Source organism: Callithrix jacchus, chromosome 9 (assembly GCF_049354715.1).
Source record: "Callithrix jacchus isolate 240 chromosome 9, calJac240_pri, whole genome shotgun sequence".
NCBI lineage: Eukaryota > Metazoa > Chordata > Mammalia > Primates > Cebidae > Callithrix > Callithrix jacchus.
Window position 1 is genome coordinate 4,707,256 of NC_133510.1, and position 25,364 is coordinate 4,732,619.

General features: G+C 41.0%; 1 long non-coding RNA gene across 1 annotated transcript; it reads right to left on the minus strand.

The window, feature by feature from the left end:
* Positions 1-25,364, minus strand: LOC118144068 (uncharacterized). The gene is made up of 3 exons (XR_013522258.1): positions 21,504-25,364; positions 16,432-16,729; positions 1-792 (listed from the first exon to the last, which is right to left on the minus strand). It is a non-coding gene; the product is annotated as an uncharacterized LOC118144068 (long non-coding RNA).

A 25,364-nucleotide genomic window follows, 5' to 3' on the forward strand; every position in this document is an offset into this window, starting at 1 on the left:
TTGTGTTATATAGAATCCTGGGTCCTTTTTATTAGGAGGAACCTTGTGAAATTGGAACGTAAGTAGAGGAAATGAGGATGGTGAGGTGTCTAGAGAGCATAGCACTTGAGTGTATACGATGGAACTACAGAAGTGTAGCCTAGAAAATGGAGGGTTTGGGTCCTAGTACTATAAGGCGGTGATATTAGCAAATGGTATACTGAAGACAACACTGGATTTGAAGTGACTTGGGTTCCATCGTGGCTTTGTCAAGGAGTCACACTGTGGCCCTGGGGAAAGCATTAGTCTTTCAGGGTCTCAGCATCTTCTGTCAATTATGGATATTAGAAAAGATCACTTCTGCATTTTAATAATACAATTTCAATATCTTTTTGTGATACTGGAATATAGCTGTGATATTTCAGTGTCATATTTAGGAGTGTAATTCTCGTTCTCTTTACACAATGGTTTACTGGGAGCTCCACTGCATAAAAAAGATAAAAACAGAGCTTATCTGGTCGGAACAATGACAAGTAACTAGAGCCCTACTCACAGGGTTTGCCTCCCGCATGGCATCAGCCCGTCTCTCTTCTTGAGTAGCAGTGTAGATGCTTCTGCAGAACTCCGTGGGAACATGGTCTAAAACAGCTGAAAAAGTGATGGGAAATGAACATTGGCTTTATAGGCTGAACTTGATGAAACTGTTGATTCTGCAGCTCAGCAGAGGTTGAATGTCAGCGACATCATGCATTTCATCCTAATAATAGGCAGACTTGGTTTGAGCCTCCTTCTCCTTGTCCTTCGTGTCTTTCCCTGAAATGAATATAGAATTTGAGACTTATACAGTGGTTTTTATGTGGAAACACAGAATTCCAGACACTTAATACTCCTCGTCAAAATGTCTTACTCATGCTTCGAGTGGGAAAAATTCACCTTGCTATATTTATAATTGTAAGTCTGCTCTAATGTCCATAACCATAAGTTTTCTTTAGTTGACTTTTAATAATTAGCAGTAGAAAGTTTCCATAACAAAGAGCATCTTAAACCCTTAAGGAATGTTTTTCATGGCTTCATAAATACAGAAAATGATCTTCATAAAATTTACTATTAATAAAATATCTGTTATATGCATTTTGATTTGTACATAATGTATTTAGTTTCAAAGTAAGATATTTGCAAATCTCAAGGAACTACAAAAACACTGATGTTTTACATTAAACTGTACTTTCAGTTCTGGGGTACATGTGCAGAACATGCAGGTTTGTTACATAGGTATACACGTGCCATGGTGGTTTGCTGCACCCCTCAACCTGTCATCTGCATGAGGCATTTCTCCTGATATTATTCCTCCATGGAACTCCACCCCTAACAGGCCCCAGTGTGTCATGTTCCCTTCCCTGTGTCCAGGTGTTCTCATTATTCAACTCTCACTTATGAGTGGGAACACGTGGTGTTTGGTTTTCTGTTTCTGTGTTTGTTTGCTGAGAATGATGGTTTCCAGTTTCATCCATGTCCCTGAAGAGGACATGAACTCATTTTTATGGCTGCATAGTATTCCATGGTGTATATGTGCCACATTTGCTTTATCCAGTCTATCATTGATGGGCATTTGGGTTGGTTCCAATCTTTGCTATTGTGAACAGTGCTGCAATAAACATACGTGTGCATGTGTCTTTATAGTAGGATGATTTATAATCCTTCGGGCATATACCCAGTAACAGGATTGCTGGGTCAAATGGTATTTCTGGTTCTAGGTCCTTGAGGAATCACTACACTGTCTTCCACAATGATTGAACTAATTTACACTCCCACCAACAATGTTAAAGCATTCCTATTTCTCCACATCCTCTCCAGCATCTGTTATTTCCTGACTTTTTAATGATCACCATTCTAACTAGCATGAGATGGTATCTGTTGTGGTTTTGATTTGCATTTCTCTAATGACTAGTGATAATGAGCTTTTTTTTCCCATATGTTTTTTGGCTGCATAAATGTATTCTTCTGAGAAGTATCATTCACATTCTTTGCCCACTTTTTGATGGGGTTGTTTGTTTAATTCTTGTAAATTTATTTAAGCTCTTTGTTGATTCTGGATATTAGCCCTTTGTCAGATGGATAGATTGCAAAAATTTTCTCCTATTCTGTAGGTTGCCTGTTCACTGTGATGACCGTATCTTTTGCTGTGCAGAAGCTCTTTAGTTTAATTATATCTCATTTGTCAATTTTGCTTTCTGCTGCTATTCCTTTTGGTGTTTTAGTCATGAAGTCTTTGCCCATGCCTATTTCCTGAATGGTATTGCCTATATTTTCTTCTAGAGTTTTTATGGTTTTAGATCTTACATTTAATCCATCTTGAGTTAATTTTTGTGTAAGGTGTAAGAAAGGGGTCCAATTTCTGTTTTCTGCATATGACTAGCCAGTCTTCCTAACACCGTTTATTAAATAGAAAATCCTCTTCTGATTGCTTGTTTTTTTCAGGTTTGTCAAAGATCAGATGGTTGTAGATGTTTGGCATTATTTCCAAGGTCTCTGTTCTGTTGCATTTGTCTGTATATCTGTTTTGGTACCAGTACCATGGTGTTTTGGTTACTGTAGCCTTGTAGTATAGTTTGAAGTCAGGTAGTGAGATGCCTCCAGTTGCGTTGTTTTTGCTGAGGATTTTCTTGGCTATACAAGCTCTTTTTTGGTTCCATATGAAATTTCAAGTAGTTTTTTTCTAATTCTGTAAAGAAAGACAATGATCGCTTGATGGGGATAGCACTGAATCTGTAAATTACTTTTGGTAGTGTGGCCATTTTCACCATATTAATTCTTCCTATCCATGAGCATGTAATGTTTCCATTTGTTTGTGTCCTCTCTTATTTCCTTGTGCAGTGGTTTGTAGTTCTCCTTAAAGAGGTCCTTCACCTCCCTTGTAAGTTGTATTCCTAGGTATTTTATTCTCTTTGTAGCAGTTGTGAATGAGAGTTCACTCATGATTTGACTCTCTGTTCATCTGTTATCGGTGTATAGGAATGCTTGTGATTTTTGCACATTGATTTTGTATCTTGAGACTTTGCTGAATTTGCTTATCAGCTTAAAAAGATTTTGAGCTGAGACAATGAGGTTTTCTACATATACAATCATGTTATCAGCAATCAGGACAGTTGCCTTCCTCCCTATCTATTTAAATATCCTTTATTTCTTTCTGTTGCCTGATTGCCCTGGCCAGAACTTCCAATAGGAGTGATGAGAGAGGGCATCTTTGTCTTGTACCGATTTTCAGAGGGAATGCTTCCAGCTTTTGCCTATTTAGTATGATATTGGCTGTGAGTTTATTATAAACAGCTCTTATTATATTGAGATATGTTCCATAAATACCTTGTTTTTTTAGAGGTTTTAGCATGAATATATGTTGAATTTTATCAAAGGACTTTTCTGCATCTATTGAGATAATCATGTGGTTTTTGTCATTGGTTCTGTTCATGTGATGGATTACATTTACTGATTTGTGTGTGTCAAAGCAGCCTTGCATCCCAGGGACAAACCTGACTTGATTGTGGTGGGTAAGCTTTTTGAGATGCTGCTAGATTTGTTTTGCCACTATTTCATTGAGGATTTTCATGTCGATATTCATGAAGGATATTGTCCTGAAATTTTCTTGTTTGTTGTCTCTGCTGGGTTTTGGTATCAAGATGATGCTGACCTCATAAAATGAGTTAGGGAGGAGTTCCACCTTCTCAATTGTTTGGAATAGTTTCAGAAGGAATGGTACCAGCTCCTCTCTGTACCTCTAGTAGAATTTGGCTATGAATCCACCTGGTCCTGGGCTTTTTTTTTTTTTTTAATTGGTTGGCCATTAATTACTGCCTCAATTCCAGAACTTGTTATTGGTCTATTCAGGGATTTGACTTCTTTCTGGTTTAGTCTTGGGAGGGTGGATGTATCCAGGAATTTATATATATTTTTTCTATATTTTCTAGTTTATTTTCATAGAGATATTTATAGTATTATCTGATGGTAGTTTGTATTTCTGTGGGATCAGTGGTAATATCCCTTTTATCATTTTTTTATTGTGTCTATCTGATTCTTCTATCTTTTCTTCTTTATTAATCTAAGTAGTGTCTATCTATTTTGTTAATCTTTTAAAAAAACCAGCTCCTGGGTTTTTTGAAGAGTTTTTTGTGTCTCTGTCTTCTTTAGTTCTGCTCTGATCTTAGTTATTTCTTGTCTTCTGCTAGCTTTTGAATTTGTTTGCTGTTGCTTCTCTAGTTCTTTTAATTGTGATAATAGGATGTTGATTTTAGATCTTTCCTGCTTTTTCCTGTGGGGATTTAGTACTATAAATTTTCCTCTAAATACTGCTTTAGCTGTGTCCTAGAGATTATAGTATGTTACGTCTTTGTTCTCATTGATTTCAAAGAACTTATTGACTTCTGCCTTCATTTTATTATTTACCCTGGAGGCATTCAGGAGCAGGTTGTTCAGTTTCCATGTATTGATGTGGTTTTGAGTGAGTTTCTTAATCCTAAATTCTAATTTGATTGCACTGTGGTTTGAGAGACTGTTTGTTGTGATTTCCCTTATTTTGCATTCACTGAGGAGTGTTTTACTTTCAATTATGTGGTCAATTTTAGAATAAGTGCTATGTGGTGCTGAGAAGAATGTATATTCTGTTGATTTGGGGTGGAGAATTCTATACATTCCTATTAGGTCTTCTTGATCCAGAGCTGATTTCTGTTTCTGAATATACTTGTTAATTTTCTGTCTCGTTGATCTGTCTAATATGGACCGTGGGGTGTTAAAGTCTCCCACTATTATTGTGTCTCTTTGTAGGTCTCTAAGAACTTGCTTTATGAATCTGGGTGCTCCCGTATTGGGTACATATATATTTAGGATAGTTAGGTCTTCTTGTTGCATTGATCCCTTTGCCATTATATAATGCCCTTTTTTGTCTTTTTAGATCATTGTTGGTTTAAAGTCTGATTTATCAGGATTGCAACCCCTGCTTTTTTTGCTTTCCATTTGCTTGGTAAATATTCCTCCATCCCTGTATTTTGAGCCTATGTGTGTCTTTGCACATGAGATGGGTCTCCTGAATACAGCACTCCAATGGATCTTGGGGCATTTAGCCCATTTACATTTAGGCTAATATTGTTATGTGGGAATTTGATCCTGCCATTATGATGCTAGCTTATTTTGCCCATTAGTTGATGCAGTTTTTTCAAAATGTCAATGGGCTTTACATTTTGGTATGTTTTTGCAGTGGTTGGTATAAGTCTTTCCTTTCCATATTTAGTGCTTCCTTCAGGAGCTCTTGTAAGGCAGCCTGGTGGTGACAAAATTATCTCAGCATTTGCTTGTCTGTAAATGATATTTCTCCTTCACTTATGAAGCTTAGTTTGGCTGCATATGAAATTCTGGGTAGAAATTTTTTCTTTAAGAATGTTGAATATTAGCCCCAGTCTCTTCTGGCTTGTAGGGTTTCTGCTGAGAGATCTGCTATTAGTCTGAAGGGTTTCCCTTTGTGGGTAATCAGAACTTTCTCTCTGGCTGCCCTTACCATTTTTTCCTTCATTTCAACCTTGGTGATTCTGACAATTATGTGTCTTCTGGTTGCTCTTCTCAAGGAGTATCTGTGGTGTTCTCTGTATTTCTTAAATTTGAATGTTGGTCTGTCTTGCTAGGTTGGGAAGTTCTCCTGGATAATATCCTAAAGAGTGTTTTCCAACTTGGTTCCATTCTGTCCATCACTTTCAGGTACACCAATCAAATGTGGGTTTGGTCTTTTCACATTGTCCTGTATTTCTTGGAGGCTTTGTTCATTCCTTTTCATTCTTTTTTCTCTACTTGTCTTCACACCTTATTTTATTAAGTTCATCTTCAATCTCTGATATCCTTTCTTTTGCTTTATAGATTTGGCTGTTAATACTTTTGTGTTTTTCAGCTCCATCAGGTCATTTATATTCTTCTCTAAACTGGTTATTCTAGTTGGCAATTCCTCTAACCTTTTCAAGGTTTTAGCTTCCTTGCATTGGGTTAGAACATGCTCCTTTAGCTCAGAAGAGTTTGTTATTACTCACCTTCTGAAACCTACTTCTGTCAATTTGTCAAACTCATTTTCCATCCAGTTTTGTTCCCTTGCTGGCAAGGAATTGTGATTTTTTGGAGGAGAAGAAGTGTCTTCATTTTTGGAATTATCAGCCTTCTTGCGCTGGTTTTTCCTCATCTTTATGGATTTATCTATATTTGGCCTTCAATGTTGGTGACCTTCAGATGGGGTTTGGTGTGGATGCCCTTTTTGTTGATGTTAATGTTATTCCTTTGTTTGCTGGTTTTCTTTCTAACAGTCAGGCCCCTGATGGCGTCTGCTGGAAGTTCACTCCTAACCCTGTTTGCCTGGGTATCACTAGTGGAGGCTGCAGGACAGCAGAAGTTGCTGCCTCTTTCTTCCTCTGGAAGCTTCATCCCAGAGAAGCACCTGCCAGAATCCAGCTGCAGCTCTCCTGTATGAGGTGTCTGTCAATCACTGCTGGGAGGTGTCTCTCAGTCAGGAGGCACAGGAGTCAAGGACCCACTTGAGGAGGCAGTCTATCCTATTAGCAGAGCTCAAGCACTGTGCTGGGAGATTTGCTGCTCTCTTCAGAGCCAGTAGGCAGGAATGTTTAAGTCTGCTGAAGCTGTGCCCACAGCCGCCCCTTCCCCCAGGTGCTCTGTCCCAGGGAGATGGGAGTTTTATCTATAAGCCTCTCAGTGAGGCTCTGCCTTTCTTTCAGAGAAGCCCTGCCCAGAGAGGAGGAACTTAGGAGGAAGTCTGGCTCCAGTAGCTGTGCTGAGCTGCGGTATGCCCTGTCCAGTTGGAACTTCCCAGTGGCTTTGTTTATAATGTGAGGGGAAAACCACCTACTCATGCCTCATAATGGCAGATGCCTCTCCCCCCACCAAGCTTAAGCACCCTGCTGGCAGCGAGAATTTCAAGCCAGTGGATCTTAGCTTGCTGGGCTTTGTGGGGGTGGGATTTGCTGTGCTAGACCACTTGGCTCCCTGGCTTCAGCCCCCTTCCCAGGGGAGTAAATGATTCTGTATTTCCAGGTGGATGCTGAATTTCCAGGTGCCACTAGGGTATGAAAAGGAACTCCTGCAGCTAGCTCAGTGTCTGCCCAAATGGCTGCTTAGTTTTGTGCTTGAAACCCAGGGTCCTGGTGGTGTAGGCACCCAAGGGAATCTCCTGGTCCATGGGAAAAGTATCTGGGCCAGAATGCACTGTTCCTCATGGCACAGTCCCTTATGTCTTCCCCTGGCTAGGGGAGGGAGTTCCTTGACTCTGTGATTCTTGGGTGAGGCAGCAGCCCACTCTGCACCAACTCGCCCTCTGTGGGCTGCACCCACTATCTAACTACTCCCAGTGAAATGAGCTGGGTCCCTCAGTTGGAAATGCAGAAATCACCTGCCTTCTGCATTGATCTCGCTGGGAGCTACAGACTGGAGCTGTTCCAATTTGGCCATCTTGCCAGCCACCACTGATATTTTTTTTTAATAAATAATCAGATTCTTTTAAATCTGTTTTAAATGGATTAAGGAATATAAACTAAAATTCAGAGGGTGAAATAACATCTTTTTCCATGAAGTCTACAGATCAGAACAGTTAATGCTATTGACACGACTTTGCATTGACCTTTTGATGATGAGAAAAATGTTGACAAAAGTTATAATATGCTTAAATGAAAATGAACTTCAAATTGAATCTTAATTACTAACGCAACTGGACTGGAAAAGATGATGTTAATGGAAACAGTAGTTAATTTTCCAGAAAGTACCACAGAATAAATTTACATTCACTAGTTAGTCAACAAAAATAATAGCAACAAATATATGAAGACTCTTGGTTTTAACATATTACTTTCTGAGCATGTAGTTAGATGAGCAGGAAGGTGACTTTAATACAGAGGCACTTGAAGCTTTAACTCATTAGCAATTCAAGAAGGAATAATAAATACTTCAAATAAGCTGTGCTTTTTATATCTGCTTGGTAATGAAATTTTAATTAACTATAGAACCAATTATTAGATTTCATATAAAATATTGCAAGATTAACTTTTTTCAATGGCAATTCAAGTACTCAAGTAGAGATTCTGCTAGGTTTTGTCTAGAAAGAATTTTCCTTCTTTTTTTTCATTTTTTTAATCATAATAAATGTGAAAAACATATAAGAATTCCAATTTTGAAAACCAAACCCCTTTCTTTTGTTTGCTGTATGTTTTGTATTTGGACAGTCCCCAACTTACAATAGTTTGACTTACAATTTTTCAACTCGGCAGTGGTGTGAAAGCTGCACTCAAAGTACCCATACCAGCATTCTGCTTTTCCCTCTCAGTAGAAAATTTAATAAATTCCATGAGATATTCAACACCTTATTATGAAATAGGCTTCGTGTTAGATAATTTGCCCAACTTTCAGCTAATATAAGCATTCTGAGCATGTTTAAGGTACGCTAGGCTAAACCGTGATGTACAGTAGGTTAGGTGTATTAAATGCATTTTTCAACTGACGATACTTTCAACTTATCAGGACATAACACCATCATACACAGAAGAGCATCTGTATATGTTTTGTGTATCGTATGTAATAATTTTAAAGTATACAATTATATATCACCTAATTTACATAAAGTGACAGCCAAAAGAGAGACTCCCTTCTACTTCCTAGGCCCTAAAGGAGTTATGGGTTCCTTTACACGGCAGTGAGTGAAATACTCAGAAGTCCAAGATACAGACGCAAGCCTAAAGAGTTTTTCAATGAAGTCTGTTTTATCTTCCTGCCAAAAATATTAAGTAAAAATATTAAGTTATTAAAAAAACACAACTATTGGCCAGGCACCATGGCTCACGCCCATAATCCCAGCACCCTGGGAGGCCAAGGTGGGCAGACTGCTTGAACCCAGGAGACTGAGACCAACTGGGCAACATTGCAAAACCCTGTCTCTACAAAAAATACAAAAATTAGCCAGGCATGGCAGTGCATGCCTGTAGTCCCTGTGGTGGGAGGACCACCTGAGCCCAGGGAGGTCAAGGCAGCAATGATCTGTAACTGCACCAGATCTCACCACCTGGGCAACAGAGTGAGAACCTATCTCCAAAACAAAACAAAAGCAATAAATAACTATTGCTAATCCTGTTTTTTTCAGCTCTACAATGGGAAGAGTTTCTTTTCGGGAGTTAGTTCTGGTGATTGAACAGCTGTGTTGCCACTGCTCATCCCCAGTAACCATCCTCATCACACTCCTTCCCATCCCTGTCTTAGGAGACGAGCTCCTGCAACGGACTGGCCATGGCTTCTCTGCGGGAGAAGTAACCCTCTCTTTTATACTGAGATCATTGACTAATGATCCCCGATTACAACTTTTCCCTTTTGTGTATATGTCATAAAAGGGTGAAACCCTTTTATTCTTTAATGGAAATATTATAAAGAGGCATATAATATAAAATCTCTTGTGACATAGAATAAGACATAATAATTTTGCCAAATACCTCATACTTTTCTTCATTTCCTTGTTATTGGAATACCTTGGAGATACTAAGGTTTGCTTCCAGACCACCACAATAAAGCAAATATCACAAAAAAGCAAGTCCCATGAAGTTTTGGTTTTCTAGTAAATGTAAAAGTTGTATTTACACTATACTGTAGTCTATTGTGTGCAATGGTATTAGGTCTAAAAAATGCGCTTGACTTACTTAAAAAAACCTTTATTGCTAAAAATTCTAAGGATCAACTGAGCCTTCAGCAAGTCATAATCTTTTTGTTGGAGGAGGGCCTTGCTTCAGTGCTGATGGCCGTTGACTGATCGGGATGGGGGTTGCTGAAGCCTGAGGTGTCTGTAGCAATTTATTTTTATTTTTATTTTTTGAGACGGAGCTTCGCTCTTGTTACCCAGGCTGGAGTGCAATGGAGCGATCTCGGCTCACTGCAACCTCCGCCTCCTGGGTTCAGACGATTCTCCTGCCTCAGCCTCCTGAGTAGCTGGGATTACAGGCACGTGCCACCGTGCCCAGCTAATTTTTTGTATCTTTAGTAGAGATGGGGTTTCACCATGTTGACCAGGATGGTCTCGATCTCTTGACCTCGTGATCCACCCGCCTCGGCCTCCCAAAGTGCTGCGCAGTTAGCTACATCGATTGACTCTTCCTTTCATAGAAGATTTCTCTTTAGCGTGCGAGTTGCTTGGTAACATTTTACTCACAGTAGAACTTCTTTCAGAATTAGAGTCAACGATCCTGCCAGACTCTGCTACCCCTTTATCAGCTGAGTTTGTGTCATATTCGGATCCTCTGTTGTAATTTTAACAGCGTTCACAGCATCTTCCCCAGGTGTAGATTCCCATCTTAAGAAACTACTCTCTTTGCTTATTCATAAGAAACAACTGTTCATCTGTTCAGGTTTGATCATGAGATGCGGTGATTCAATCACATCTTCAGGCTCCACTTCTAATTCTCGTTCTCTTGCTATGTCCACCACATCTGCAGTCATTCCTGCTGTTGAAATCTGAAACCCCACAAAGTCTCCATGAGGGTCGGAATCAACTTCCTCCAAACTTCTGTTGACGTTGATATTTTGACCTCTTCCCATGAATCACAAATGTTCTTAATAACATTTAGAGTGGTGAATTCTTTATAGAAGTTTTTCAATTTACTTTGCCCAGATCCATCAGAGAAATTACTGTCTCTGGCAGCTGTAGCCTTATAATATGACTTGACGGTCAGAATTGCTCCTTGATTCACGGACTGCAGAATGGATGCCGTGTTAGCAGGTGCAGAAAGTCTTGGTACATCTTTCCCAGAGGGCTTGGGTGACTAGGTGCATTGTCAGTGAGTAGTACTTTGAAAGGAGTCATATTTCTTAGCACTAAGTCTCAACAGTGGGCTTTAAATATTCAGTAAACTATGTTGTAAATAAATATACCGTCATCCAGGCTTTGTAGATGCACTTGTAGAACCAGGCACAGTAAATTTAACAGAACTCTTAAAGGTCCTATGATATTTGGAATGGTCAGCGAGCATTGGCTTCAACTTCAAATCCCCAGCTGCATTAGCTTCTAGCAGAAGAGTCAGCCTGTCCTTTGAAACTCTGAAGCCAGGCATTGACTTCTTTCTAGCTATGCATGTTGTAGGGGCATCTTCTTCCAATAGAAGGCTGTTTTTTCTACATTGGAAATACGTTGTGGAGCGTAGCTGCCTCCATCAGTGACCTTAGCTAGATCCTCTGCGTAACCCGCTGCGGCTTTTCCATCAGCACTTGCGGCTTCACTTTGTACTTTTATGTAATAAATACGGTTTCTTTCCCTAAACCTCAGGAACCAGTCTCTGCTAGCTTCCAACCTTTCACCTGCAGCTTCCTAACCTCTCAGTCTTGGTAGGATTCAGGAGAGGCAGAGCCGGGCTCTGGGTTCGGCTTTGACCTAAGGGAATGTTGTAGATGGCTTGATCTTTTCTCCAGACCACTAACACTTTTCCTGTATCAGCAGTAACGATGTTCTGCTTTCTCATTATTCATGTATTGACTGGAAAAGCACTTTTCATCTCCTTCAAGACCTTCTCCTTTGCATTCACAACCTGGCTAGCTGTTTGACACAGAGGCCTAACTTTCAGCTCGTCTTGACTTTCAGCGTGACTTCCTCATAAGCTTGCTTGTTTCTAACTCTTGATTTAAAGTAAGAGATATGTGACGCTTCCGTTCACTTGAACACTTAGAGGATATTTGTGGGTTATTAATTGGCCCAATTTCAAAATTGTTATGTCTCAGGGAATAGGAAAGCCCAAAAAGAGGAAGAAAGATGTGGCAATGGCTGGTCTGTGAAGCAGTCAGAACACATACAGTATTTATCGATTAAATTTGCCATCTTGCATGTGCCATTACAATGACAACAGCACTATCAAAAATCATGGCGGGGTGCAGTGACTCATGCCTGTAATCCCAGCACTTTGGGAGGCTAAGGTGGGTGGATCTCCTGAGTCCAGGAGTATGAGACCAGCCTGGCCAACATGGTGAAACCTTGTCTCTACTAAAAATACAAAAAAAAAAAAAAAAAAAATTAGCCATGCATGGTGGTGGGAACCTGTAATCCTAGGTACTCAGGAGGCTGAGGTAGAAGAATCTCTTGAACCTGGGAGATGGAGATTGCAGTGAGCTGTGATCATATCACTGCATTCCAGCCTGAATGACAGAGCAAGGGTCTGTCTCAAAAAAAAAAATCACTAACATAGATCATCATAAAAGATGTAATGCTAATAATGCAAAATTTGAAATATTGCATGAATTACCAAAATGTGTCACAGAGACATGAAGTGAGCACATGCTGCTGGAAGAAAACTGGCGTTGATACGCTTGCTCGACACCGTCAGCTTCAAGCTGTTGTTAGCTTGAAGTGAGGAGCCAAATGACTACAAATTAGGCTGTTGATTCCTTTAGATGCAACTGAAAAGTGCTCTGGGACTGTAAAATTCCTTAAGATACTAGATAAAAACTGTTCCTTTTTTTTAAAAATTGGAGTTTATCATTTGCTAAAGTAGTTAAACTTATTTTTCTCAAATCATTTCATAAAATACTTATTCTGATTTCTGTCAGCCTTATGTTTTTTCATCTCTAAAATATTTAATATTTTCTACTTCCCACCAGGAAAACATAATTGAAACTAACTGCTGGATTAAGTAAACTTTAGTAATACATATATTTTTAAAAATAAAATACATAGGGAATTGTGATTATAGATTTGTTTACTATATTTTATACATAGTTCATATATATATATCAGACTCCTCACTTTATAAATAACTCATAATTTAGTCTTGCAAACTAAGAAAAATGCCATTTGATCACACTGTCTATTAGAAAATAAATTGCATCACGTAGATATGAAAAACTGTAGTCTTTGTTGCTTTTAGTAACTTATGTTACAAGGTCTGACTTCTAATTTATTTCACAATGATTTTTATATTTCTGAAATTATGTGTATTTTCCTTTTATTGGAAATTAAAACTTGAATTCTGATTTTTTTTTAGAGTGGCTGATGGCTGACATTATTAAATGTGAGTTGGCTTGCTTAATTCAGTTATATGGTAGATATTTGCCACTAATTAAAATAAGCAAAACACTACATTTTGTTCCTGGATGTTGACAGGTTTCAGAGATGCATTGAATGAATATTTTAATTTCTCCCTCCCTGCCTGAATGTATTGAATTAAACAAAGTACCTTTCACTGAAAGAGTCACTGGTATAGGCCGGTCATTGGGTCTTGGTGAAGACTTTGTGCTCCTAACACTCTTCCTCTCAGAAACTTAGGGTACCAGTAGCTCTAATAATAGAATAACAAGACTATTTTCAAACGAATTGGTTTCTTGTTTGCTTTTATTACAACAGAAGGGCTAGCTAACAAATTATCCATTGACATAGTATTAAAAATAATTTTTGATGATAAACTACTGTGTTTTTTTGGTATAAAATTCAGAAGAATTTGAAGAACTGAGAGACATTGTCATAAGAAAACTCTTTCCCATTTACCTTTTTTTTTGATCAAGTTTGCTCATTGCTCATCTCTATGAAGTAAAAATAAAAATAGATTGGATGTTGAAGACTCTTTCCAGTAATAACTAATATCCACTGATAGATATATAAACTCGCCCAAAATAAATCAGTTTGATCCATGTCAGTATGAGGTGTGTTTTCAATAAATTTAATTTTTTATCTTTAATAATTACATCAAATTTGTTAATGTAATTTATGTTGTTTTAAACAGTTGTTTATAGAAGAAAAAATCTTCAAATCTCTTAGACTCTTTTGGGCACAGGAAAAAATATATACATATTTTTGTAGCAAAAATGTATGATAGAATAATCAATGAAAACCTTTTCAGCATAAAAATGTATTAAATTGTCTAAAATTTATTGGTGAAATGAGATAGGAAAGTTCAAAAAGATAAAGAAACTGTATAAAATTAGAAAAGTGTCTATTCATCTTTTTAAAAAATGAATAAAATCTAGTGTATTTAGATTCTGCTGCATACTTTAAAAAATCTGATAAAAAGATTTTATTTGAAAATGTTGATATTTACAATATGTCTGAAATCACATGTTACTGTTTACTTTTTTAAAGATAAATCTTAAATATCAGCTTTAAAATGTACAAGTAGACACCTATTTTTCTAAAATTCTTCTAAAGATTTTAAGAGTTTGTCAGCTGAAGTCCTCTATCTTAGGGGACCATGTTTTCTTGGTGATAACTTTTAAGGTCTATCTTTTTCTTCATTGCAGGAACTATTTTTGCCTGAATGGTGGCCAAGCTACTTTATCTCCAGGAAGGGACAGCACCGAGGTCCTCAGGAACATGAGCACATGAAGAGTTGAATGCTTGGTTTAATATGCAAGGCCCTTCAGTCTGTTCCAACTCACGACTCCAGCCTTGCACTCTGGCCCCCACCAGAGCTCCACACTCTCTCCACATCAAATCTCTCAGTCTGTGACAATATCAGATCCTTTTGTGCTTTGGTGCTTTGAACCTTATGTTTCTTCTGCCTGCAGCCATCTTCTCACCGTCAAAGGCACAGGCAAAAACAAAGACAAAAACTAAAACGCAGAACAAGTAAGGAGATTGATTTTATTTGGAATCTTGCAATAGTGAGAGCACCGCAGATCTGAGGATCAGAGTGTGTCGGCAGGGTGCTTTTGCCTTAGATTTTATAACAAAGAGCTTGGCTAAGCTATATGCGAGATGACTTCACAGATAGGATTTTTTTTTTTTTTTTTTTTTTTTTTTTGTAATCAGGGGAGACTCAGTTGGTCAGATTGTTACTGGAAAGAGGTTCCAATGCAGATTCCAAGAGAGGGTTCTTGGATCTTGTGCAAGAAAGAATTCAGAGCCAGTCCGCAGAATAAAGTGAGAGCAGGTTTATTAAGAAAGTATAGGAATATAAGAATGGCTATTCCAGGCTGTGTGTGGTGGCTCACGCCTATAGTTCCAGCACTTTGGGAGGCTGAAGGGGGTGAACCACGAGATCAAGAGATTGAGACCATCCTGGCCAACATGGTGAAACTCCATCTCTACTAAAAACACACAAAAAATTAGCTGGGCATTGTGGTGCACGCCTGTAGTTCCAGCTACTCACGAAGCTGAGGCAGGGCAATTGCTTGAACACGGGAGGCAAAGGTTGCAGTGAACCGAAATTGTGCCACTGCACTCCAGCCTGGTGACAGAGGGAGTCTCCATCTCAAAAAAAAAAAAAAAAAAAAAAAAAGAACAGCTATTCCATAGGCAGAGCAGCAGCATGGGCTGCTTGACTAAGGATACTAACAGTTATTGCTTGATTACATACTAAACAAGAGGTGGATTATTCGTGAGTTTTCTGGGAAAGGGGTGGGAAATACCTGAAACTGAGGGTTCCTCCCCTTTTTAGACCCTATCGGGGAACTTTCTGACATTGCCATAGCATTTGTAAACTGTCATGGCACTGGTGGGAGCGTCTTTTTGCATGCTAATGTCTTATAATGAGCAGTGAGGACAACCAGAGGTCACTCATGTTGCCATCTTGGTTTTGGTGGATTTTGGCTGGCTTCTTTTCTGCAAGCTGTCTTTTTTTTTTTTTTTTTTTTTTTTTTGAGATGGAGTTTCGCTCTTGTTACCTAGGCTGGAGTGCAATGGTGCGATCTCGGCTCACCGCAACCTCCACCTCCCGGGTTCAGGCAATTCTCCTGACTTAGCCTCCTGAGTAGCTGGGATTACAGGCACGCGCCACCATGCCCAGCTAATTTTTTGTATTTTTAGTAGAGACGGGGTTTCACCATGTTGACCAGGATGGTCTTGATCTCTTGACCTCGGGATCCACCAGCCTCGGCCTCCCAAAGTGCTGGGATTACAGGCGTGAGCCACCGCGCCTGGCCCTGCAAGCTATTTTATCAGCAAGGTCTTCATGACTTGTATTTTATGCCAACCTCCTATCTTATCCTGTCACTTAGAATGGCTAATCTCCTAGGAATGTAGCCCAGTAGTGATAGGGACAGGAAGCAGGGAAATTCTGGGCCAAAGAGGGCGGGTCTCTGGCAAGGGCCCCATCCTCAAGCCAAAAAAGCCTGAGACTGCCTCACAAAGCAAAAACTGATATCACTGTTTTCCTGCTTGAATGTTGCCTTTTCCAAAACCAACCATAGCCCCACCCTGCCGCATCCTGTGCCTATAAAAACCCCAAACCCAGCAGGCAGAGAAGAGAAGGAGCTGGATGTTGGCCACTATGGCTGAATGTTGGAGAGAAGCAACTTGACTTCAGAGGGACAGATTGACAGCTTCTCTGGTAACTTCAGAGAGGAATTTGGCAGGAGATGGCTAGACTTCAGGGTAAGATTACCTTCTGGCTCCATCCCCTTTGCCACTCCCGTTCCCACCGAGAGCCATTCTCATCAGCAGTAATATCCCCCACATTTGCCCACACTCACCGGTGTGCCCTCTCCCAAGGGGGGTGGATCGCAGCAGGTCTGAGCGAATGGAGTTCTTGTGGGTGATGACGCGGCTGGCCGATTCCAGCACTCAGGTACTCCAGTTCCCGCCTTGTTGACTTGCTTTCTCCCTCCTACGAGGAGTTGAGAGCTGTGGGCGTGAGTTCCACAGTGGGATCAGGGAGATTTCCTGCTTCAGGAGGTCTCGGCCTTTTCCCAGCCCTTATTCAAGTTGTCCTGGTTGGAATTCTTCCGGCAAGATGAACAAGAATGTTTATCTCGGTGTCAAGCTAGTTTTCTGGGGATGAACAGACAGTTCAGCTAATTATTTATGAAACAAAGACAGATTTTTAGGGTCTGGTCTTGTATACAGAAACGTTTGTGAGTCATGTGAGTTAGGAAAAAGAGTGAATTTTGAGTCTCATGTGTCATCTGGGAAGGAGTTTTTTTTTCCCCACAGCATACACCACACATTGCAGAAACAGTGCAGGCCGGTACTTGGCATAAAACGGATTTCGTTAAATCTCTTTCAAGGAGCGAAACCATTACATAAGGCAGTTTCAGCAAAAGAAGGACCCCAATGTCATACACTCAGGGGTAGGTCAGGGCTTGGCTCTTCTGCAACCATCTCAACAAATGCATAAATGGCCAATTTTTTACAAAACAAAACAGATACCTGCAAACCAGCCGGGCACGCGTATGACCAAGGCTGGCTGGTGGGAGGAGAGATGCTTCTTCAGCAGAATCAAAAGAGGGGCAGAAGTTATTGTTGGTCTCACCTACGTCTCCGTTGTTGAAACAAATGAATTTTGTCAAAACAAAGGTACTTTATGCTGCCGTAAACCCTTTCGCAGAACACAAAAAGGGTGGGAAATTCTGGAAAAACACTTTTCTGACCACAGGGCATAGGTAAAGTTCAATGTCAGCACCCTGGTTAAACCTGCGGGTCCTAAGTACTTCCTTTGCCAAACTGTAATCCTCAGGCTCCCCGGGAAGTAGACTTGAGACAGAGATTAACTTGCAGGATGATTATTGGGAAGTCACTTTGAGATGAACAGCTGTGGAGGGCAGGCGAGGAAGGCCATTTAGGGAGGAACAGAAATCCACAAAGCAAATCTGGTTGTATTTGGCCCTGAGCTAAGAAAGAACGGTTTTTACATTTTCAATGGGTTGTAAAAAAAAAAAATAGAAAACCAGACAGAAATTCACCTATGTGGCCTGCAAAGCCTAAAACGTTTACTCTCTAGCCTTTTCACACAGTTTGCCTGCTCCTGGGTTGGAAGGGGGAATGCCAACTGCTCATGCAGACCTAACAAAGGCCTCAGTCAATCCTCCTGGGAGCCAGGAAGCTGCAGTTATGCTGCAAAGTTGTCTTGAACTGCGGCAAAGGGGTAGGATTTCCCAGGTGGTCTGCTCCTGGGAAGGAGCCTTATCTTGATGAGGCAGCTGGAGGGGAAGTGCTTCAGTCCTCCGAGGGAGGGTGGTGGCCGAGGTGGTGGCAACATCCATCATAGGAGCCTTTCCTAACTTCCTGAGGGAGAGTTTGTTGCCCTTCTTTGGTTTCCCACAGTGTGAAGTGTTTGCCTAATTCGTCCTTTACCTGCCAGTATCCTCCACTCAGCTGGAACCCACCAGGAAGAAGAAGAGTGTCCAATTTCCTTTTGTGCTTCTCGTGCCTAATGCAGAGTCTGGCATAAGATTGGGCTGAGTAGATATTAACTGAATGAAAAAATATTCTCATTTTTCATAAGAGTGAAATATAGAAAGTAATCTGTCTAGCTATTCATAGAATAAGTGGAAGGGTTTTTTTTAAAAGAATCTTGTAAACCAGACCTTTGTTTATTTTCATGAAATGGGTATGAATGGATGTATGACACTTGAATACAAGAAGAGTAGAATGCCCAATTTCAATCACAGACTTGGATTTGAGAGAAATTTTCCCCTGGCTTCATAAGCTGCCCTGTCAATGTTGCTGACACTTCCTGGCATGTGGTAGAAACAGTATGGATTTCTCTGCTGACTTTCTTTTTTTTTTGAGACGGAGTTTCGCTCTTGTTTCCCAGGCTGGAGTGCAATGGCGCGATCTCGGCTCACCGCAACCTCCGCCTCCTGGGTCCAGGCAATTCTCCTGCCTCAGCCTCCCGAGTAGCTGGGATTACAGGCACGCGCCACCATGCCCAGCTAATTTTTTGTATTTTTAGTAGAGACGGGGTTTCACCACGTTGACCAGGATGGTCTCGATCTCTTGACCTCGTGATCCACCCGCCTCAGCCTCCCAAAGTGCTGGGATTACAGGCATGAGCCACCACGCCCGGCCCTAGTTATGCTATATCTTTATGGTCAGGTTTTCATACTCTACCAATCTGGTAAGAAGAAACACACAACCTTTTCAGTTTCGCAGTTAGAATTTGACACCACTTACAGGTCCTGGACTCTTTTGATCTGTCCTAGGTAATGCTTTGATGCCACAGACAGCCTGTGAAGTCACTCACTTTTTCCAATCGCCTCCTAGGCAAAAACAGACATAGACTCCTTTTTTCCAATCCCAGTGTGTGCTTGTCTTGAGAAATTCAACCCCAGCCAGATAAGCAGCATTTCTTACTGTGCTCAGAGCACACCCTTGCCCAGCACTCAGCCTCATCTGATTACAGCAGACCACTGGCAGTTACGTAAGGTAGGGCTGAAGTGTGGCTCTCTCTGCCTGACAAAGCAGAGGAGAGGGAAATTGTCGGGGCATATTTCAGTTTAGCTTTGGCAGCTTTAACTTCATGCCACTTCTGAATAAATAAAACAATTTTTTACTTCTATTTCTTTTCCCTTAGTTTTCTCGTTTTGTGGTCCTGGTTGTTTCTTTTTTATTCACCTGTTTTCTTTTATTCCCCATAGCTCATTTCTTTGCTCTGCTCTGCAAAGGCCACCATTCTAATACATTTAATGTGTATTTTTTAAAAAAGAGTATGTGTTCTTGAAAAATGTATGTTGTAATTTGTAAGCATCTCCTTTCAATTTTTGCATTTGTTACTGTGATAAATTATCACACTGTGTTATAACTCCTTGTTACCCAGCAGTGTGCTTTTAAGATCCACCTGTGTCACTCTGGGTACGTCTACTCCATTACTTCCGGCTGTCCATGGTGCTCCTCGGTGTGTATCTGCCACCTGTGTCACTCCGGGTACGTCTACTCCATTACTTCCGGCTGTCCATGGTGCTCCTCAGTGTGTATCTGCCACCCGTGTCACTCCGGGTACGTCTACTCCATTACTTCCGGCTGTCCATGGTGCTCCTCAGTGTGTATCTGCCACCCGTGTCGCTCCGGGTACGTCTACTCCATTACTCCGGCTGTCCATGGTGCTCCTCGGTGTGGATCTGCCACCCGTGTCGTTCTGGGTACGTCTACTCCATTACTTCCGGCCGTCCATGGTGCTCCTCGGTGTGGATCTGCCACCCGTGTCGCTCCGGGTACGTCTACTCCATTACTCCGGCTGTCCATGGTGCTCCTCGGTGTGGATCTGCCACCCGTGTCGCTCCGGGTACGTCTACTCCATTACTCCGGCCGTCCATGGTGCTCCTCGGTGTGTATCTGCCACCTGTGTCGCTCCGGGTACGTCTACTCCATTACTTCCGGCTGTCCATGGTGCTCCTCGGTGTGTATCTGCCACCTGTGTCGCTCCGGGTACGTCTACTCCATTACTTCCGGCTGTCCATGGTGCTCCTCGGTGTGTATCTGCCACCCGTGTCGCTCCGGGTACGTCTACTCCATTACTCCGGCTGTCCATGGTGCTCCTCGGTGTGGATCTGCCACCCATGTCGTTCTGGGTACGTCTACTCCATTACTCCGGCCGTCCATGGTGCTCCTCGGTGTGGATCTGCCACCCGTGTCGCTCCGGGTACGTCTACTCCATTACTCCGGCCGTCCATGGTGCTCCTCGGTGTGTATCTGCCACCCGTGTCGCTCCGGGTACGTCTACTCCATTACTTCCGGCTGTCCATGGTGCTCCTCGGTGTGTATCTGCCACCTGTGTCGCTCCGGGTACGTCTACTCCATTACTTCCGGCTGTCCATGGTGCTCCTCGGTGTGTATCTGCCACCTGTGTCACTCTGGGTACGTCTACTCCATTACTCCGGCTGTCCATGGTGCTCCTCGGTGTGTATCTGCCACCTGTGTCACTCTGGGTACGTCTACTCCATTACTTCCGGCCGTCCATGTTGCTCCTCGGTGTGTATCTGCCACCTGTGTCGCTCCAAGTACATCTACTCCATTACTTCCGGCTGTCCATGGTGCTCCTCGGTGTGGATCTGCCACCTTTACCCTCTTCATTCATCCAAATAGCAAGTAACTTCCTGTCACTGCAGTGAACATCCTCGTACATGTTTCCTTCCAGAGAGGTGTGAGCATTTTGGAAAGAAATAGACCCAGGAATGGAATTGCTAAGTCATAGGGTATGCCTGTGATTAATTTGACTAAACAATGCCACCTTGCTCACAGCAGCCCTGTCTACCTTCCCACCAGCAATGTATGAGAGTTCACACACACACACACACACACACACACACACACCCCAAGAATTGACCTAAACTGGCTTCTAAGTTCTGCCTTTTTTAGAAGTGTGATATAAAACTAATGGTAATTTTTGCATTTCTTTGCTGATTTCATATGCTTTTTTCTTAGTTCTTCTGGCTTTTCTGTTCTGGAATTTGTTTTTATATACTTCACCCACTTTTCTATTAAGATTGCTATTTTCTGGTTGATTTGAACAGTTTCTTATGTCCAAGAATGTGTGTACTGCTAGGAGAAAGAAGGGTAAGATTTACTGCTCTTCTTTATAGCTTCCCACTCAAGGCCTGAGTCACTTTACCATTCATCAGCCATATGAAGATATTTTTCAAAGATTGATTAAAACTTACGAGATTTGATTTACTAAGAAATTGTAGATTATTTTCTTTTTAAATACCACCCAGTTGTCATCAACTGGGAAACAGAAATGAGAATGGAGCTGTTGAGACATTCTTTCTTAGGGTAAGTTTTTCCAATTATCAGAAGGTAAAGGACAAACATTGACGTTTCATTGTACCTCTGTCATAACGCACAGCTGGGCTGCCCATTGTAGTGGAAACGCGAGCGGCTCTTTCGAAGCATCCTCTCTGAAATGAGGTGTAGGCTCAACGACATCTTTTGTGTCCAACCCCTCACATGTATTTCTCCTAAGGTCTGCCTGATGGGCTTAGTAATAATAGAAACAATGGAACAAAATGTGAGAGTCATGCTGGACCAGGACTATAGTATTAATTAAAGTTGCAGGATTTTTTAAAAAAGCTTTCAAATTGTCGGAGCCTTGTTTCAGTTTCCTGAAGTATAAATGAAGAAACAACTGTATGGTGGCTATCATCTTTTAGTCAAAAACAAACAAACAAACAAACAAACAAGAACCAAGAAAATAAAAAACCAAAACTATTACAGCCTTCAAACTTTTTCTAAGCTTATATGTGGCTCATCAGCAGATACCTTCAACATAAATTTTTTCAAGGTAAGAATGGAATCAGTCATAAGAAAATTCCCAAAGAAAAGGAAAGTTCTCTGTTGAAGGAGACTGTTTGTTTATCCAAAAGTGAGGTATAAAATGAAATAGCGAAGTGAACGTGCGAAATATTTATTAGGAAGCACTGAGAAACTGTTCCAGTGTCCCTGCTAAAGAATATATGGTGTGTGTGGAATTTTCCACTTTCTTCAGCAATAAGCCTATTGGATACTTCGCTGTCACTGTGTTTGCAAATCACAGTACTGAGATCTGCCTAGTGGCTGTCCAGTTGAGTGGTTTTCCCGGGTTTGATAAGAAAGCTGTCTTACATACCAATAAGTTAACTCACTTTCTCATGCCACGACTGCCTCTGAATTGAGGCTGCATTTGCGTGCCATTAGGGTCAGAGATCACATTCCTAGGGAATGAAAAAAATAAATCTGTCCAATTAGTAAATCCTATTCGCACCATAAATTCTTCTTTATTTGCATGAGCTTGGAGTCTGAACAGGGTGTTTGCAAAGCAAGGGCACTTTACATATGCTAAAATAAGAACGAAAAGTGACTAGGGAGATAAGAACAGTATGGTAAGAATTATATTTGTGTAACAAAATTAATTCAGGAAAGCTGTTGTGTTTATAACCTAGAAGAAGTTGTCCTTTTCAGGGGAAATAAAACGGACTAAAATATACAGAAGAGTTACTTGAAAATCTTCCAAACACATCTTTTATGTAGTGCTATACAATATATTTATTTACTTAAACAAATGACATTTCTAAATGAACAAAAGGATAAAATATCATTAGCAAATGCTAGATGTTCATCTTACCAACAAAAAGCTCTGTACGGTGTCAGAAATCACATTCAGGGGCCTGGGTGTTTGGTGCCTCCGACGTGCTCCTCCACACTGTTAACCTGGACTGTGTATGGACTATACTCGTGGGCTCTCTTGTCCTCTGTTTGTTGATTAGGTTAGCGGGGGAGCTCTAACAGAGACTAGAGAAAGGAGGACATTTATGCTGCTAGCTCTTTTCCTGAGCAATGTCTTTAGACTGGCAGTGTCCTTCCACAGAAGTTTACACCCCTTCTTATGGTCACCCAATAAATAGATTCCTACTTCCAGGCTCCAGTGGCCACTCCCTAACCTGGGCCTAACAATATGGCTGCTTTCGTGTTACTCTGCCATTCCATGTGTTTTCACATCTTTGGTGATAATTCTTTCGTTATGCCTACTTTGAATTATTAGATTTGTATTTGTCATCTGTTTCCTGTTGGGGTCCAGATTTATTGAATTTGGAAGACAAATCTTGCCCCTGGAACATTTTTAAAGAATCTATGTCCACTTGGCATATAACAAGACATCAAGAGGTTGGTACAGTGGCTCACACTTGTAATCCCGGCACTTTGGGAGGTTGAGGTGGGTGGATCATGAGGTCAGGAGATCAAGATCATCCTGGCCAACATGGTGAAACCTCGTCTCTATTAAAAATACAAAAATTAGCTGGATGGTAGTGCACACCTGTAGTCCCAGCTACTAGAGAGGGTGAGGCAGGAGAATTGCTTGAACCCAGGAGACGGGGGTCACAGTAAGTAGAGATCAGGCCACTGCACTCCAGCCTGGCAACAGAGCGAGACTCCATCTTAAATAAATAAATAAATAAAATAAAATAAAATACGTGAATTGTCAGGGAAATAACAGAGTGAGAAAATTATATATTCTTATTATGTGCCAGGTACTGTGAAAATTTTTTTAATTCCAAATCTGTACATCTAACCCAGGAGTATCTGTGAATTCGAATTTCTGAAAGGAAGAGAGCTTGGCTGGACTGGGGAATGAGGCTCTCAGAAGCTTTCTCTTATCACTGAGGAACATTGCCTGTGTAGCTCTGGCCAACCTGTGGGACTGACGGAAGTTCTCTTCTTTTGGACATTCATTCATTCACCAATCATTTCCTGCTTACGCAGTAAGCACCGTACCACGTGCTACGGATTTGCAGCCGTGAAGTGCTGTACAGTTACTCATGTCTCATTTTAATGTTGCGAAAATCCTTTCTATCTAACAGGTGGAACAACTGAATATCAAAGAAACCATGTTTTCACTATGCCTAATATTACAAAGGTAGTAACTGGTCGAATAAAGACTCGCAGCTATGGAGTCTGACTCAGTGTTTCATAGATTTCCACTATTCTGCCTATGAATGAAAAAAATTCCTCCATTAATAACAGAAGCAGGATATACACAGACACATTTAGTACTCAAATTAGGGTGAACAGGCCCAGTGTGGTGACTCACACCTGTAATCCTAGCAGCTTCGGAAGCCAGAGAAAGAGGATCCTTTGAGGCCTGGAGTTCAAGACCAGCCTGGGCAACATAGCAAGTCCTCATCTCTGAAAAAGAAAATATTGTGAACAAGTACCAAGGCAGAATTAGAGATAAAACGTGTTCGCCTTTAGGGAATTTAGAGCACCTCTGGTAAGGCCAGTAGAGCAGGCTTTTTTAAAAAGGTGCTAGAGGCCAGGCAGGGTGACTCATGCCTGTGATTCCAGCACTTTGGGAGGCCAAGGTGGGCGACCACCTGAGGTCAGGAGTTCGAGACCAGCCTGGCCAACATGGTGAAACCTCATCTCTACTAAAAATAGAAAAATTAGCCTGGCCTGGCAGCACATGCCTGTAATCCCAGTTACTTGGAAGACTGAGGCAGGAGAATCACCTGAACCCGGGAGGTGGAGGTTTCAGTGAGCCGAGATCCCACCACAGCACTCCAGCCTGGGCGACGAAGTGAGACTCTGTATCAAAAAAAATGATGCTGGAAAAGATAGGGATATTCAGATCATGGAGGACATTAGACTGCTAGGCCAGGGAAATTGAAATGGACCCCCTACTTGGTATATATTTGAAAAAGTGTTTGATCAGGATTGTGAGGAACATCAATTAATAAGTTGAGGTTTATAAAGATTACTTTGGAGGAACTTCATAGAATAGGTTGGAGATTAACAAAAAAAGAAACGAAAGCAGACCAGTTAGACAACGTGATAAGTAAAAAATAACAAGGATTATTAAGGTGACTGAGGGAATACGTTTTCAAAAATGCAAAATAGAATAAAAAGACTCAATGACGAATTTTAAGAAATGGGTAATTAATAGTGACACAGGGAATAAATATGGAAAATGCTTTCAAGGATAGGATAGAAACAAAGGAATCCAATGACTTACTGGATTTTATTTTATTTTGTGTTATTATTTTACTTTTTAAAAACTTTGTAGGTTCAGGGGTACACATGCAGGTTTGTTATAGAGGTACATTGGCACATTGTGTGTCACGGGTTTGGTGTACAGAGTATTTTATCACCCTGATAATAAGTATACTACCAATAGGTAATTTTTAAATCCTGTCCCTCTTCCCGCCCTCCACCCTCA